Source organism: Phascolarctos cinereus, unplaced genomic scaffold (genome assembly GCF_003287225.1).
Source record: "Phascolarctos cinereus isolate Bilbo 61053 unplaced genomic scaffold, phaCin_HiC Scaffold_4;HRSCAF=312, whole genome shotgun sequence".
NCBI classification, from domain to species: Eukaryota; Metazoa; Chordata; class Mammalia; order Diprotodontia; family Phascolarctidae; genus Phascolarctos; species Phascolarctos cinereus.
In genome coordinates, this window is record NW_027555847.1 from 320,541,585 (window position 1) to 320,554,237 (window position 12,653).

General features: G+C 37.0%; 1 protein-coding gene across 1 annotated transcript in view; it reads left to right on the forward strand.

Annotated features, from left to right (window-relative positions):
• Positions 1 to 2,411: 2,411 nt before the first annotated feature.
• The window catches only part of SCAMP1 (secretory carrier membrane protein 1), a 118,811-nt gene continuing 108,569 nt past the window's right edge, over positions 2,412 to 12,653 (forward strand). Inside the window, exon 1 of the mRNA XM_020998430.2 lies at positions 2,412 to 2,480. The gene's annotated coding sequence lies outside the window, so the exon portion shown is untranslated. The remainder of the gene's footprint in view (positions 2,481 to 12,653) is intronic.

The window sequence follows — 12,653 nt, forward strand, 5'->3', positions numbered from 1 at the left end:
TAGATCTCTCTATATAGATGGGTATCTACACACACACACACACACATACATACACACGTGGACAGAGAAAGAGTGAATAAGAGAGAGAAAATATAAAGATAATACAAAAACTTACAACTAGTTAACTACAAGGTGGTTCAAGAGAGAAGGCACTGACAGAGTTGGGTTAATCAGGAAAGGCTTCAAGTAGAAGGTGGAGCTTGAATGGCATCTTGAAGGAAGACAGAGATTCTCTGAAGAGGAGATCATTCCAGACAGGAAGGATGGCCATGCCAAGGTATTGGAGTGAGTTGTAAGTGAGGAACAGAGAGAAGGCCAGTTTGGTTGGAACTCAGAGTGCAGGAAGAAGAATAATGTCCATGGAAGCTGAAAAGATAGGCTGAAATTATATAAAGCTTTAAAAGCTAAACTGAAGAGTTATATTTGATCCTAGAGGCAAGAGGAAGCCACTGCAGTTGATTGAGGAGGGAAGTCATATGATCAGATCTGAGTTTAAGGAAAATTTCTTTGGCATCAATGTATGGGATGGAATGGAGTGGTAAGAGATTTAAGGCATGTAGACCAATTAGGAGGCTCTTGCTATAATTTAGGTGAGAAATGATTAAAGCCTGAACTAAGGTGGGATGAAATGAAAAGAATAGCATTTATATAGTCTTTACTATGTGCCAGGCACTGTACTAAGTGCTTTTTACAAATATTATCTTATTTGACCCTCATGAAATCCCTATTTTACAGTTAAGAAGACAGGGAAACAGAATTTAAGTGACTTGTCTAGGGTCACACAACTGGTAAGTATTTGAGGCTGGCTTTGAATTCAGGTCTTCCTGACTCTAGGCCCAGAGCTTGAAATGAGTAGGGAAGGAGTCAGTAGATAGGGAGAAATTGAAGATCTGAGAGAGAGGGAAGAGGGAGGAGATTAGCATTAATCATTTAGTCAAGAGACTTTTATTCTTCACCTCTTATACCTATTTTTTTTTTGGCTAGGCAATGGGGTTAAGTGACTTGCCCAAGGTCACACAGCTAGTAAGTGTTAAGTGTCTGAGGTCGGATTTGAACTCAGGTCCTCCTGACTCCAGGGCTGATGCTGTATCCACTGTGCCACCTGGCTGCCCCCTCTTATACCTATTTTAAATTCAGATTCTGGGTGAATGTTAAATTTATATAAATAAGTAAACGTATGTATGTACATAAATGTATATGTATTATATATATATATATGTATATATATGCCTAACTATAACACTGTAAATGAAAAGAACTACAACAGCATCAACAGAGAGAGAGAGAGAAGGAGAGAGAGAGAAAGAGAGAGAGACTGTAGTATAATTATAATGACCATCTTGTTCCCAAAAAAGGAAAGCAGCAAATACACCTCCTCCCTTCTTTGAAGAGATGGAGAACTGTACGTATGAAGCCATTATATACATACACACACACACACACACACACACACACACACACACACGTGTAAAATCAGGCTTAGTTGATGTGTTGATTCATTTTGATGAACCGCTTTTTTCTTACTTTCTTGTTGGAGGGGAATGTCTCTAAGTATAGGGGAGAGGGAAAGGTTATTACTAAGGAAATGAAAATGATGCAAAAATTATATATACATGTATGCCAATATATTCTTATCATAGGTCTAAATACTACAGTTCAGATAATTGTCCATTGTGGTGTGATGAGTCTCAGAAAATTCAGGACTAGCCTGTGAAAGTATTAAATATAGGTTTTCTTTTTCCATGTCCTTCCTATAATACAGGTGGTAATGGACAGTAAAATGGAATAGACTTCTTTAGAAATTTATTGTTATCTTTTTTCTATCACTTTTATTTCCCAAAATATTCCTCCTTCACTTCTGTACCACATAGGAAGCAATCCTTTATAGCAAAGAATTTAAAAAGGAAAGAGAAAAATGGTTCATCAAAATTAACCAACACATCAAACAAATCTGATAGTATATACCGTGTTCTACACCCACGCTCTCCTTCCTGGGATTATAATTATACAACATTCAGTTTTGAATATTTTTTCTTGGTTCTTTCTATTTACATTGTACTATAGTTCGTTTAGCCATTCCCTAGTTAGTGCTCATTTACTGTTTCTACCTTTTTACTACCACAAAAAGCACTACTGTGAAAAAACATTTTGGTGTATATGGGACTTGTGAAAAGGTTTCTAATAACTCCTCCATTACTTCCCAGAGTAGGATAATTTCATAATAATTTTCTTAAGCAGAATGTCCTAGCAAAATTAATTATGTATGCAGGCACTTCTCACCTTTAGATGACTAGTATCATTTAAAATACTCCACAATAATTCTATGAAGTCACTAGTTATCATCAAGAATTCTGTCCTAGAACATTTTATCACAATAGTGGCAACATTCTGTTCTCACTTGGTTATCCTTGACATTATATTTTGTACTTCTAGTTCAAGAATTTGAACTTTACAGATACTGTGTTAATCTCTATTGTAAGGTAAGTGAATGATCAATTCACCATAACTGAGAGGTCAAGTACTCCTACGTTTGGATCATTCAAATCTCTTCTCCCACATGCTTCAGACAACTTTATTCCCATTTTACTGTCCATTACCACCTGTATTATAGGAAGGATATGGAAAAAGAAAACCTATATTTAATACTTTCACAGGCTAGTCCTGAATTTTCTGAGACTCATCACACCACAATGGACAATTATCTGAACTGTAGTATTTAGACCTATGATAAGAATATATTGGCATACATGTATATATAATTTTTGCATCATCTTCATTTCCTTAGTAATAACCTTTCCCTCTCCCCTATACTTAGAGACATTCCCCTCCAACAAGAAAGTAAGAAAAAAGCGGTTCATCAAAATGAATCAACACATCAACTAAGCCTGATTTTACACGTGTGTGTGTGTGTGTGTGTGTGTGTGTGTGTGTATGTATATAATGGTTTCATACGTACAGTTCTCCATCTCTTCAAAGAAGGGAGGAGGTGTATTTGCTGCTTTCCTTTTTTGGGAACAAGATGGTCATTATAATTATACTACAGTCTCTCTCTCACTCTCTCTCTCTCTCTCTCTCTCTCTCTCTCGATGCTGTTGTAGTTCTTTTCATTTACAGTGTTATAGTTAGGCATATAGTGTTTTCCTGGTTCTGCTTACTTTACTTTGTATCAGTTCATATGAGTCTTTCTATGATTCCCTGTATTCTTCCTCTTCATCATTTCTTACATGCAATTATTCCAATTATATTCATGCATTACAATTTGTTTAGCCATTATCCAATCAATGGGCCTCTGCTTTTTTTTTTTATAATGGTTCTCTGCTTCTATAAAAATTGCTACTATAAATACTTTGGAATATAGTTAACCTTTCTTTGATCTCTTTGGGATATATGCCTAACAGTGGGATCTCTAGATCAAAAGGTATGAGTATTTTAGTCACTCTCTTATAATTCCAAATTGCTGTTTGGAATGGTTGGCTCATATCATAGTTCCATCAATAATGAATGAGTGGGTCTATCTCTCTTTAGTTCCTCCATTATTGACTATTCCCATATTTTGTCATCTTTGCCAATTTGCTGGGTATGACATGGAACTTAGGGTACTTTTGATGTGCATTTCTCTTATTAGTGATAGGATTGTTTTTTCATATTGTTGTCAGTAGTTTGCTATTCTTCTTTTGAAAACTGTTTGTTCTGATCTTTTGACCACTTTTCCATTGGGGAATGGCAAAAATACTTTCTGGTTTTTGGTTTTTTTTTCCTGTGTTAATGTAGTCTAGTGCAGTAGCGCCAAATTCAAATATAAATGGGACCTCTAAAGCACACATAAGGATCCTGTGAAACATACTGAATTAGGTAACCACATGTTAACATAACTATGCTCTATTGTAGTTTTGTTAGATTTCCCAATTACATTTTAATCTGTATGCTAGAGCATTTTGGGCTGTAAAGTGTCCTGTGGGCCACATGTTTTATACTACTGGTCTAATATATTATACCATTAATATACAAATTTATACACTTGAACTATAAGGTTAAGGAAAAATTTGCATAAGCAATATGACTTAGTGAGCTTCAGTAACTTAAGCCAAGGTTGTTGTCTTACTATTTTAAGTATAATGTTATGCCCAGGAAGTGCTGTTTATTGCTATGTTTAATTTTATTGAGTCAAATACTTTTTTGAAATAACAATAATGATAATAACTGACATTTATTTAAACAGTGCTTTTAAGCTTACAAAGTGCAGTACAAACATTATTTCATTTTCACATTACAACAATTCTTTGAGGCACGTACTATAAGAATCATTATCTTCATTTTAGAGAAGGAATACTGAAGCTAAAGTCAAATCAAGAAGTTTTAAGCACTTACTATATGCCCAACATGATACTAAGGAATAAGTATACAAATACAATCCCTTAACGAGCTTATAGTCTAATGAGGGAAGAGAGCCCGTAAAAGGAAGTTGAAAAGGGGTGGAACAGGGGGAGGAAAGGTGGGTGGACATGGTGGTGAAAGAAATCCAGAGAGTTTGGAGAGGTGCCCCACCAAGAAAGCACTGGGGACAGCCAGGGGAAAGGCACAGAGATGAGGGATGGAGTGCTAAGAATGAACAGCAGTAGCAAGACTGCTAGTTCAATATGCTTTTAGCTCATATTGAACTAGGAGTCCAATAAAATGTCAAATTTTTTTTTATGTGAACTTCAGTCTAACTATGCCTCCCACATCTTGTACTTGTGGCACTGATTTTTTTTTTTAACCCAAGTAAGATTCTACATTCATTTCTATTGAATTCTATCTTCCTAGATTCAGCCCCATGCTCTAGTTTATCAAGAACTTTTTGGATCCTGACTCTGTCTTTTGGTATGTAAGCTATCCTTCCCAACTCTGTCATCTGAAAATTTGATAAGCATACCAACTATGCCTTTATCCAAAGGAAGTCTCTAAAAATACTAAATAGCATAGAAACAAGCATAGATACTTGGAAGGGTAAAATGGCACGTTAAAAGATAAAACCAAGATTTCACTGAGAGACATAGCCACTATTAATAAGTAATAGTGCATCTATACTCTGCCCTAATTAGACCATTTCTGGCTCATTGTGTTCAGTTCTGGGTACCACATTTACAAGGATGTTGATCAACTAGAGAACTCTCAGAAGACAACCAGGATGGTAAAGATCATTGAGTCTTTGTCATACGAATATTTGTGAAGGAACTGGGGATATTTAATCTGAATAAGAGTCGGTAGGCACATGATAGCCATCTTCAAGCATTTGAAGGGGCTGTCAGTAGAAGAAATACTAGACTTACTCTCTTCAGCCTCGAGGCAAAAGCAGAAGCAATGGGCAGAAGCCACAAAAAGGGAAATGTAGACCTGATGTCAAGAAAAACTTATTAATGATTAGAGCTGTCTAAGAGTGGAATGGGCTACTTCAGGAGACTCCTTTATTGGAAGTCTTCAATCAAGAGCCTATACACTATTTGTTAGGTACATTAACAGGGGGGATTCTTTTTGGTTGCAAGTTAGAGTCATTAGCTGCTGAGTTCCCTCCCAGCTCTGAAATTCCATTATTCTGGTCTTTCACATTGGGACAAAGGCAGATGCTTCCAGAGTAGGGAGGCTGCAGCTCCCTGAATCTGGGAATTGACGGATACCTACAAACTAAGGTGGCCCAGCGACCTCCTTACAATGGAGCTAGGATTAACACTTCCAAAACAAGACTAGGAAAGGACAGAAAAGTGATGCAACTAGGAATGTCACAAGGAAAACTCATCATGCCATGGCAGAAAGGATGGCATGATAGTGTAAGATGTCAGGGTTTATACTTCAAGGAAACAGTTTACTATACTAACAAATTACTATATCAGGGTTGCTCAGATGTTCTATAGGGAAGGAAACAGTGCTGCTCAGGTGGGTTTAGTTGATTTTCAACCCCTAAGGTGATAAAGAAGTATCAATCACTAAACTAGAAGTTACTAGCCTAGAAGCTTTCCAGTATAGAAGGTCCAGATAGAGAGGGGTCCTAGAAAAGGACAGAGCATTAATAAGAGGATATCAGGCAAGAGAAGAGGACATGACTGGGCAATAGTCTGGGTAATAGCATAGAGAAAGGTTAGGCTAGAAAAACCGTAAGTTTTTCTCTTTGAGAATATTAGATGTTAGCATAACAATACAACTGTACAACAATGTAAGATTTCTCTACAACAATATAAAATAAGAGCAAAAAGGTTAAGGCTTCCCTATTATTTATGGTGAGATTAGAATGTTCTAGAAATGTTGGCATGCCTCCTGTATTTCACATTTATTTTTGTCATCTTTAAAATTTGATCTATAAATACTCTTGGTATGATCTGACTCAGTTGTCCCTCTTTACAACTTTCTGAAGCTCATTCACCTCTCCATTGTTTTTCACTCTTTTGTGAAAGATACTGCTCATAAACTTGTCATCCTCCATCCTAATGATTTATAAATGACCTTGTATTCAAAACTGATATTTCTTGCATGTTTCTTCACTTGGCAAGGAGATTGGCTGCTAGATAAGGTGATTCCTGAGCTCTTTTGGCTTTCTCATTGTAGTAATTATTTACATTAGTTAAAATATTCTAAGAAAATGGTGATATTCAGGATCATTGTGTTTAGTTTTATCCATTTTGTAAACAGCTTATTTAGATAGGTCAGATTGAAGTTACTGGATTGCGTATAGGGCCTTCTCATCCTTATCCATTCTTCTAATTTGGTATTGATTTTTATCTTTATTCTAACAAACCAATTTGATTGTCCAGAAGGGTGATTTCAAAATGAAAACCCCACCCCTATAAACACACACACACACACACACACACACACACACACACACACACACACTGTTTTCTGTCCGATAAGGTATTGCAACATTGTCTAAATATTGTCCAGGCATGTGTAACTTATGAATGTATGGGTTTATTCAGGAAATAGTAGACTAGTTTGACTGGAAGTTAGAGTGTGGGAAAGGAACTAAGGAGGTAGGCTGAAACCAGTTTATAAAGAACCTAAATACCAAGCTAAGAAGTTCATATTTTATTCTTCAGGAAATCAGAACACATTGATGAGTTGTTTTTTTAAAGGAGCATGACTGTCAATCTTGTACCGAAAAATAATTATTTTGGCAACCCCATAAAATAATAATTGGATAGAGGAGAGTCTGGAGACAGGGAGGCCAATTAGGAGATTTCTAGTAGTGTTGAGGGGCTATAGTAACTGTGTGAGTGGAGAGAGTGGAATAGGTGTCATAGGGATAAAATTACCAGGACTTGGAAATTGTTTGGATAGGATGATCAACCTGACCCTCCTCCTAATACCCTTATCTCTCTTTAGGACATAGGAATTTCTAAGTCACATAAATCTACATATCTTGAAAGTATGACCTCCCCGTTTTCCTTTCCTATCCAAACAGTTTGGTGTTCCCTTTAGGTATTTAGATACTATTCCATCCAGTGCATATATTTAAGTATTAGTATTAATTCATTGTCTATGGTCCCTTTCAGCACAATGCAGTTTCCCTCTTTATTTCATAGAATCAAGACTATTTTTGCTATTGCCCTGTCTGAGATCATGATTACTATTTAATGTTTCAGCTAAAGCATTCTAGATTTTGCTCCAGCCTCTTAATTTGATTGTATTCATCCTATTCACACTCACAGTTATGATTTCTGGTTGTGTATTTCCTTCCATTCTATTCTCTTACACTTTTTCCTCTCTTCCCTCTCTGGAGAGTTTGAGAAAGAAGTGTGTTCAGCACCAGTGCTCTATACTCAGTGCAATCTGTTTAGGCCCTCTTGTTCCTCTTCTCTTCCCCTTGCCTAGACCCTATTCATGGGTTATTATCCTTCCTTCCTTCCTTCCAAAACCCCTCTTCATGATCTACTCTTCAAATTTAGAGTTTATTTTGCTTATGACTAAATACTTCTCATCCCCTCCCTGCCCCTTCCCTCTTGTTTCACCATTGGTTTGGATTGTTTCTACATGAAGCTCTGTGTGTGTGTTCAGTCAATCAATAAATGTTAAGTACCTATTATGTGCTACTATGCTAAGCATTGAGGGTAGAAAGAAGAGCAAAAGACAGTTCCTGTTCTTAAGGAACTCACAGTCTAATGGGGGAGACAATGTTCAAATAACTGTGTATAAAGAAGGTATGTATAGGTTAAATTGGAGATAATCAGTGGAGAGGGGCACCTAGGTGGCACAGTGGATAGAGCACTGGCCCTGAAGTCAGGAGGACCTGAGTTCAAATTCAGCCTCAGACCAAACACTTACTAGCTGTGTGACCTGGGCAAGTCACTTAACCCCAGTTGCCAAAAAAAAAAAAAGGAAAGAGAGAGAGATTATCAGTGGAGGGAAGATGCTAGAGTTTTTTTTTTTACTGAGGTTTAAGTGATACATGCTTCTCCCACCTTGTTTCTATATTTTTCTCCTTTCTCACCCTGATTCTGTGAGATAGTAAGTTCCCTCAATTTTCCTCTGAAAAGTACATTTCTTAAGAGTTACAGATCATGTTTTTCCATATAGGAAATAAACAGTTTGACCTTACTAAATCCCTTATAATTGGTTTTTCTTAGTGCATTTCATTTTCCTTCCTTTCCCTTTCTCCTTTGAAGAACAGAATATAACAAAACCACTTCCAAATTCTCTTAATTAATTCCTTCTGTGACTCCTGATAATATTAGAGTTCTGCCAGAGCATTTGCATCATCTCCCCCTACTAGATTGTAAACACTCCACCTATATATGGACTATTATAATTACTCACTTTTATTGATTATTTTATGTCTTGATTTCTATGTTTAAAATTTTTAAACTAATTTAAAATTTAAAACTTTTTTTTACTGAGTTCTAAGTCTTTTATTCAGTAATGCTTAGAAACCTTCTATAATCATTAAAAGTCCATTCTCCTTGTCCAGATCCCTCCCACTTAAGGATAATTCTCACTTTTGCTGTATGTTATTCTTGGTTGTAAGGCTATATATTTTGCCTTTTGGAATACCATATTTCATGCTCTCAACTCTTATATAGTGCTAGCTGCTAAAGCTTATGTGATCCGGATTGTGAATCCTCAGTATTTGAACTTTTTATTTCTGGCCGCATGTGGTATATTTTTTTTTAGTCTTTGACTTGGAAGTGGTGGATTTTGGCTACAATGTTCCTGGGAGTTTTAATTTTGGGGTTTCTTTCAGGGGGTGATCCATGGATTCTTTTTATTTGATTTGTCCTTTAGTTCTAGTAGATCTGTGCAGTTTTCACTCACAGTTTCTTGAAATATGATATCCAGTCTCTTTTGATGTAATCCACTGATTCTTAAATTATCTTTCCTAGGATCATTTTCCAAGTCAATTGTTTTGGAAATGAGATACCTTACATTTTCTTTCATGTTTCAGTCTTTTTGTTTTTTATATTTATCTTGCCACAGCAACTCATCAATCCACTTTTTAAAGGAAGTTTGTAAAGTTTTTTTCCCTGAACCTTGGTTTATTTATATCTGTAAATGCTAAGTAAAGAAACTGACAAAAATGATGGAGTAGGAGAGAATTCTGGGAAGATGGCAGAAAAAGGCAGGACATTACCTGGTTCTCCCAAATTGCCCCACAAACACTTTAAAATAATGCCTTAAAATGACCTTAAGCACTGCAGAAATAATTAAGTCAGAGTAAAACAGTTGTCCAGTCTATGACAACTTGGGAGGACATAGGAAACAGATACCAATGAATTAACAAACAGTAAGGCTTGGGGGCAGCCTTAGCCTCAGGAACTTTTGCCACAGTGTTGAGGTCAGACCACCTGCTGATCAGGGGAAGATTACAGGGCCCTCTGTTGGCTGGCACTAGATATGGGGCCCGGGTGTGCTGAACAGACAGGTACCGGGCTGTGGCTGTGGGCAAGTAGGAGCAAACACATACTGGTGAGCATAGTCAGAGAGAGGGAGGAGTCCTGCTGGTTGTGGTTACTTGCAGGAGAGTGGAGTTGTTGAGGTTTAGGAGTTTAGACGTGCTGGGACCCCAAAATCACAACAGGCAGGTCCTGCTGGAAAGAATTTGACTCAAGCCTTCTTTCAGCCAAAGACAAGGTTGATTAGAACATTGGTCATATTGGGCAGACTCTTAAGGAGTCTGAACATGAGTGAGCTACTGGCTAGATTTTAAGAATCTGAGCACCACTGAAAGACTGTGGGAGGGATCTAGAAGTGGCCAAGTAGTTTGGGGTGACTAGAAAGTCTGGGACCTGGACCACATAGCCAAGGAATAATGGAGTTAGCTAGGATTAAGGGTGGGAAATGGCCAGGGGCCATAGGGAGGTAAGACAATGGAGGGCTAGACTGGTTAAGGGTTATAAAGAATTGGGAGATTGGGCAAGTAGCCACCATGAAAGGCCAGTTGATGGGATTATAGCCTCAGGGAAATGCCAGAGATTTGGCATGGGAAAGTCCAAAGTTTTTCTTTTTTTTGGGGTCCAGATCCCATCCTCATCAGAATCTCTGGTTTTGGTTCCAGGGAGAGGGGTAAGCTGAAGCTTACAGCCACCTGAGGGACCAGAGGGAATACAGTGTTTGTGATGACAGCATTACTAGGGTCCCTGGTTGTGGTTCAGGGGCAGAGAGGAGTACCTGAGGTCAGGCCCCCAGGCAGAGTTCAGAAAACAACAGCACAAAAAACTTGAAGCTTGAGATATTATTCCTCATACCTTGGGACTAGAGCCTGATTCCAACACAAAGTTAAAAGCCAATAAATAAGCCACCAAAAATTGAGCAAGCAAAAGTGAACCTGACCATAGATAGTTACTATGGTGATAGAGAAGATCTGGGTTCAAACTCAGAAGACAGTGAATTCAAAATAGCTACTTCTACTTCAAAGAATAATATAAAATGGTCACAAGCCCCAAAAGAGTTCATAGAAGAGCTTAAAAAGGACTTTAAAAATCAAATAAGATACGTTAAGGAAAAATTAGGGGAAAAAAAAGAATAATGAAAGAAAATCAAGAAAATTATGAAAAGAAAGTCAACCAGTTGGAAAAAGAGATCCAGAAACTTATGGAAGAAAATGACTCCTTAAAAATTAGAACTGGGCAAAAGGAAAGTAATGAATTCATAAGGCACCAAGAAATGATAAAGCAAAGTCAAAAGAGTGAAAAAATAGAAAAAAACCAACTGGAAAACATATCAAGGAGAGACAATATAAGAATTGTTGGGCTTTCTGAAAGTTATCATCAAAAAAAAGCATCTAGGGGCAGGTAGGTGGTACAATGGATAAAGCACTGGCCTTGGAGTCAGGAGGACTTGAGTTCACATCCAACCTCATACACATAACACTTACTAGCTGTGAGACCCTGGACAAGTCACTTAACCCCATTGCATAGCAAAAAACAAAAACAAAACAAAACAAAAAAAGCATCTAGACACTATACTTCAAGAAATTATTAAGGAAAATTGCCCTGAAGTTTTAGAACTAAAGGATAAAATAGAAATGGAAAAAATCCACCAATCACTACCTGAAAGAGATCCCAAGATTAAAAACTCACAGGAACATCATAGCTGTTTCCAAGCTTCCAGGTCAAGGAGAAAATACTAAAGTGACTGAAAAGAAACAATTTAAATAGTGTAGAGCTACAGTCAGGATAACACAAAATTTAGTAGCTTCTACATTAAAAGGCTGAAGGACATAACACGGGATGTTCAGAAGAACAGAGGAGCTAGGTTTGTAACCAAGAATAACACCATGGAGCTGTGAAATGATCCAGCCATTTTGGAGAGCAATTTGGAACTATGTCCAAAGGGCTATAAAAATGTGCACACCCTTTGACCCAGCAATAGCACTTCTAGGGCTATATCCCAAAGAGATCATAAAAGTGGGAAAAGGACCCACATGTACAAAAATATTTATAAAAGCTCTTTTTGTGGTGGCAAAGAATTGAAAATTGAGGGGATGTCCATCAACTGGAGAATGGCTGAAGAAGTTGTGGTATATGAATGTAATGGAATACTATTGTGCTATAAGAAATAATAAGCAGATAGAATTCAGAAAAATATGGAAAGACTCGTATGAACTGATGCTGAGTGAAGTGAGCAGAACCAAGAGAATGTTGTACACAGTGACAGCTACGTTGTGTGATGACTAACATTGATAGACTTAGCCCTTCTTGGGGATGCAAGGATCTAAGATATGTCCAAAGGTCTCATGATGGAAAATGCTATCCACATCCAAAGAAAGATCTATGGAATTTGAATGCAGACCAAAGCATACTATTTGCTATTTTTTTTCTTCTGTTTTGTTTTATTTCCTCTTTCTGGTGGTTCCTTCTATTGGTTCTAATTCTTCCTTACAATATGACTAATGTGAAAATTAAGGGGAAAAAAAGAGAACAACTTCCCAATCAAAGCTAAATGTAAACCTACATGGAAAATAATGGATATTTGCTGAATGAAAGGACTTTCAGGTATTTGTTAGGAAAAAACCAGAACTGAATGAAAAATTTGACCTACAAGAATCAGTAGAAATATAAGAAGGTAAACATGAAAGACCAATTATAAGGGATTTAATAAGGTCAAACTGTTTATTTCCTATATGGGAAAACATGATCTATAACTCTTTAGAATGTTATCATTACTAAATAGTTTGAAAGAGCATACAT